Here is a 6,046-nt window from a genome sequence, read left to right as displayed (position 1 = left end):
CCCTCAACCTTCTCACAGCCAATCCTGTCCTCCCTCCCTCACCCCAATATGCTCCACCAACCACCACATCCTTCAGCCCCCACTCAGCCTTCAACTCCCTTCTTACCTTCCACTAGGCTCCCCGAGTCCCCCAGAGACACTGAGGTGGCCCAGTGGATACGCTACTTGGCTTGGAGTGTTGACAGACATGAGTTCAAATTCAACTTTAGACCTTTCTCTGGGTCATTTCATTATTATCTGCCTCAGTTTCTTCAACTCTAAAATGGGAGTAATATCAGCATCAACCCCCCAGGGTTACAGTGAGGATCAAATAAGATATTTGTAAATAAATTGCTTTTGTGCAATGCCTGGCACATTCTCCAGACCTTTTTGCCCTTCAACTCTCTCCCCGTCTTCTTTTCTGTACTTGCAGCTCTTTTCCCCATTCCTTCCCCTCATCTTCTCCAGGCTTCTCCAACCTGTGTCATCTCCGCCAATTTAACTTCTCAGCCTCAGTTTTCTTATTGGGAAAAATGAGATAATAAAACTAGATAATCAGCCAGGCCCTTTTTTCTAAAGATATCTCTGAGGCTTCAGCTTCTTTTCTCACCTCAGCTAGCTCCTGTAGGTCCTGCTCTATCTGCCTCCCTACTCCTTCTGTCCCCTTCCCTTCACAACTTCTTCCCCCTAAAATCAGCCTGGTGGAGGAGGGGAGATTGGATTTGCAGGAAATCTGCTTGGATCTCAGCTCTGTAAGGGACTTTTGAGGTAAGTCATTTCTCTTCCCCTAAGATAAGTCTGGTGGAGGAGAGGATTGATCTGCAGGAAATCTGCTTGAACCTCAGCTCTGTAATGGACTTTGGAGGTAAGTCATTTCTCTCTGGACCTCACCTTCCTCATCTGCAGTAATAGTCAGCATTTCTCGAGCTCATTCTTCCGCAGACTGCGCAGAACGCACATCTCCTTTCAGTCACACAACCACCTTGGTAGAAGGTAAATGCTGCCAGTAGGACCAGCCCATTTTGCAGAGGAGAAGGCTGAGGTGGAGAATTGAAGGACTTGCCCAGCAAACAGCACAGAGGTCTCTCTGGCCCAGCCTCTCACACGGCCCACCACTACCTTTACAGAGTTAAAAGAGAGTCTTTTCCAGCAAGTTACAGTTAGAAGGTCTGAAGTCTTGTTCTGACACGTGCTAGCTGTGGGGTGCTGGCTGAGACCCTCTGACCGTCAGATTTTCTCCTCTGCAGGAAAAGAAGTAAAGAAACACGTCTTCTGTTCCGTTATGGGAAGGCATGGGGTAACTAAGAAGGAGCCCTAGACATGGGACCTGTTTTTATTGTTCTCACCTCTCCCCACCCTGATCTATGGGTATGGTGGCCATTGTGAAGCTAGGAGGGAAGAGGACGGTGGCTGTTTACAGAACAAGGGGAAACGGGGATGGGGGGACGTGGAGGGATCACGTAAAGGAGAAATGGAAATGCCATTAAAAAAAGAAGAAAACCCTTAGAACTTTGAATTGCGCCTTAAATGTAGGCAGCAGGATAAACGGCGTTATAGTAAGGGCTAAGCCATATTAGAGGCAACTTTGAAGGGGGGGAGGGGACTGAGAGGCCCAGAGCTGGCCCGGGCACATTCCCTGGGGTCCTGAGGGGCACTGGAAGAACGTCAAGTTCAAGTTCGCCTCCTCCTCCCCCCTCCCCCTTAGCCGACCCAACGTGGGTCCCCCGCACATGCGCACGTTTCACTAGCCTCCCGAATCTCTCGGCGTGTACTGCAGTGATTTGAGCATGCGCAGAAAGCATTCTTTACCTTCTCACCCCTCCCCCACTCTGGCTTGTTGCCCATGCGCAGGCCCAGCCACTGCCTTCTCTCCGCCCCCTCTCGTACCACTACCAATTCGACCTAGGGAGCAAAGTTTCACGGCTCTCCCTCTAGGCGGCGCCAGACAAGGGCAGCAATTGCTATGGTCCCGAGCACGTGTTCTAGAGGCCAGCCAATGAGAGCCCAGCGAATGGACAGTCCGGGAGGGGGGGAGAAGCGGATGGGAGGGAGAGGCGGGAAATGCCCAAAGGTGAGAGGCACGTGGGTGAGTGGAGGATGGCACCAGGCGCGATGCCGTCCTTGTGGCCATCCCTTCTAGCCTCCTTCTCCTGCCTGGTCTCCTCTCACCCCTCTTCCCCTCACTCTCTCCCCAGTTCCCTTCCCCGCCCTCCCTTCTCTTTCCCCTTTCTTTTCTTTTGTCTTCCCATCTCCTCCTTTCCCCCTCTCTCCATATTGTTCTCTTTCCGCTCCTAATTTCCTCTTCCTCCTTCTCATCCTCTTCTTCCCCCTTCTACTTCTCCTTTCCTCCCCTGTCCCCCTCTCTCTTCTGCTTCTCATTCTTCAGCTCCCTCTCCTCCCCTCCTTTCTACCTTTCTTTTTTTGCTCTCCTTTCTCTCACTCTTTCCCTCTCTCCCTAATTCCTCCTCTTCTACTCCTTGCTTCCTTCTCTTCTCTCTTCTTAACTTCCTCACTTCCTTGACTTTACAGCTAATCTTCCTTTTTCTCTTTTCCTTTCTTCTCCTCCTCCTCTCCTGTCCCCCTCATCTTTTCTGCTTCTCATTCTTCACCTCCCTTTCCTCCCCTCCTTTTTTTCTTTCTTCTTTGCCTCTCCTTTCACCCACTCTTTCCCTCTCTCCCTAATTCCTCCTCCTCTTATCCTTTTTTCCTTCTCTTTTCTCTTTTTAACTTCCCCACTACCTTGATTTTACAACTAATCTTCCTTTTTTCTTTCCCCCCTTCCTCTCCTTCCTTCCATTCTTTCCATCTCTCCTCTTAATGTCATCTACTCCACATCTTTCCATCTTCTCCATGACAATAGTAATGAAATATTTTATCGAATGATTTATTAAACTCTAGATAACTTATCCCTTCTCCTTTCCCTCTCTTCTCTTTCCTTTTCCTCCTTGTCCCTTCTCTTCCCCCTGCTTCTTCCATCACTACCTTTTCAATCATTTTTACCCACTCTTTTTGCAACTTACTTTACTCCTTTCCTTTCCCCTTTCTTTCTCCCTTCCAAAGAACAGAAGATCTATCTCTAACAATCCAGAGCAACAGTGTCTTCCCCTAACCTCCAAGGAGTATGATACAGTAGATAAGAGAGTTGCACTTAGAATTAGAATGTGAATTTGCATCCTGCCTCAAATGTTTACTAGCTACATGACTCCTGACAAGTCATTAAATTCTGGGCCTCAGTGGCTTCATATGTTGTTGTTTTGTTTTGTTTTTCACATTTTTCATGTTCCTTTTTTGATTACTAGACCAATCTATTTTGAGTGGTCATAAATCTTTTTTTTTAAATACCTTTTTACTGAGAGAACCCATGCCAGGGTAATTTTTTACATTATCCCTTGCACTCACTTCTGTTCCGACTTTTCCCCTCCCTCCCTCCACCCCCTTCCCCAGATGGCAAGCAGTCCTATACATGTTAAATAGATTACAGTAGATCTTGGATACAATATATGTGTGCAGAACCGAACAGTTCTCATGTTGCTCAGGGAGAATTGGATTTAAAAGGTATAAATAACCTGGGAAGAAGAACAAAAATGCAAGCAGTTTACATTCATTTCCTAGTGTTCTTTCTTTGGGTGTAGCTGCTTCTGTCCATCCTTGATCAATTCAAACTAAGTTAGATCTTCTCTTTGTCGAAGAAATCCACTTCCATCAGAATACATCCTCATACAGAATCGTTGTTGAGGTATATAATAATCTCCTGGTTCTGCTCATTTCACTCAGCATCAGTTCATGTAAGTCTCACCAATCCTCTCTGTATTCGTCCTGCTGGTTGTTTCTTACAGAACAATAATATTCCATAACATTCATATACCACAATTTACTCAACCATTCTCCAATTGATGGGCATCCATTCATTTTCCAGCTTCTAGCCACTACAAACAGGGCTGAGTGGCTTCATATGTTAAATAAAGTGGTTGGGACATATCTATGAGATCCCTTTCCATTCTAAATCTATTCTCTTTCCCCCATCCAAATGATACCTTCAACAAAACTTTTGTTGTTGTTGTTCAGCATCCATCATTTTGCTGCCCGTGTTGTGCCAGACATTTTCAGATGTGTAAGCTTATGGTTCCCAATAGACAAGCTGACATTCTCAAATAGGAGTGATGACAGAGAAGTAATACTGAAAAACACCACCTGCCTAATTAGACTGATTAGCTAAAGAGGAGCTCTGGCTTAAATCTAGCTTTTCAACACATACTGGTCGTGTGAATTTGGACAGGTCACTTAAACTCCCAGGGCCTCACAAAAGTCCTTATCATTCTTGTCTTTAGAGCAAATGCTAATTCTATATTGGCAGGGAGAGTGTGCTTGCAAATGAAAAAGTTTAGTCGGAAAACAAGTGAAGTAAGTTCTGGCTCTGGTAACAAAATGTGGGGATAAAGACTACAGACAGGGTTAGGTGCATCTTTGAACAAAGAACTGAGAATGGGGAAGAGTTGAAGGATAGAGACATGATAGCCTGAAAGTCATGGATTTTTAGAAGGATGCTTCTCCGACTTAACACATCCCCAAATGGACTCATTATCATGGCCTTTTTCTTGGGTCTTTCAATACTAAGTTCAAGGTCTTTCTCTTCTCCTCATGCTTTTTTCTGCCATTGGATGCCCTCTGCTGTTGGATTCTGTTATTGCTGTAGCAAGGGATAACTGGCTGCCTCCTCCCAGACTGGCCAGGATGTCGGGATTTTTCAGAGCTCTGAAAGCTGCCTGGACACTTCCATCTCAAATTACTCACCTGCTTAAGAAAAAAACAGGCACAAAGACACTCAGACAATATATGCTTCTGATCCCATGGACGCCTGGGGAGAGATTGGGCAGCGACCCATTCTCTCACTGGAGTCTCAAGCTCTTGCAACCAGCGGGAAGTAAGTCATCTCCACACTTCACAGTTGGAAAAGGGAAGAGAAAGATGGAGGGGCGGATTATCTCTCAGTATATCCACTGACGATCAGCCAATCAGGCACCTCACATGTTCACATGGATGATTTGTGCCCCACCTGTGGCAGAGCATTCCAAATCTATAACTTGACTAACACAGTGATGTCATTTTGGTCCTTCTCGAGAACATAGGACAATGGTCGCCAACTCCCAATGCGAGACCCTACTATATGTCCAGAAGCAGCCCACACTCAAGCTTCAATGGGGCCAACTACAGACAGATAATATCAGAGATGCTTTATCTAACCTGGTAGGAAGAGCAAATCTGAGCATATTCTTTCTGATGCTATTGCAAAATATTTGTTTCTAATGAATGAATATTGGACTGATAAGTGACAGGAAGCTACTATAGCATAAAGTTTCAATATGGGAACAAATCCAATCCTCCTCCATATTTGTTAATCTCTTCAGACACTTGAAGGCAGATATCACTACCCACCTCCCCTGCCCACTCTTTTTTTTTTTTTCAGAGTAAACAAATCTAGTTCTTTCAACTGATCCTCATATGATCAAGGCTTTTCACCAACAGTTGTTCTCCTTAGGATATTTTCCACATCATCAATGTCCTTCGTAAGCTGCCTGGAGCTGAACACAATACCACACATGGGGTCTGATGAGGTTGGAATATTATCTTCCTCCATATTCCCATGAGATTCTTCCTCTCTTAATGTAGCCCCCCCTGGGGCATTAGCTTTGGGGGCAGCCATATCACAGATTAATTCCTGTCAACCTTGAAATTCACTAACACCCCCAGAGCTTTTTCAGCTCTGAAAAAGTATAACTATACTTTTTCCATTTTGTACCGATGGAATGGATTTCTCTCTCCCCCTTCCCTCTCTCTCTTCTTTCCGTATTTCTTCATCTGGGTGACTAGACACAAAGTCAAGAAGATTTGAGTTCAAATCCAATCACAGACGCTTATCAGCTGTATGATCGTTATATGATCACTTGACTGTCGTTTTCCTCAGTTTTCTCATCTGTAAAATGAAAATAATATTAGCATCTAGGGTTATTGTAAGGATCAGAGGACATAGTAGTTGCTATATAAATGTTAGCTATTCTTAACTATGTTT

Source organism: Sarcophilus harrisii, chromosome 3 (assembly GCF_902635505.1).
Source record: "Sarcophilus harrisii chromosome 3, mSarHar1.11, whole genome shotgun sequence".
In the NCBI taxonomy this organism is placed as follows: domain Eukaryota; kingdom Metazoa; phylum Chordata; class Mammalia; order Dasyuromorphia; family Dasyuridae; genus Sarcophilus; species Sarcophilus harrisii.
The sequence above is the reverse complement of the archived record's forward strand: the minus strand, read 5'-3'. Positions refer to the sequence as shown.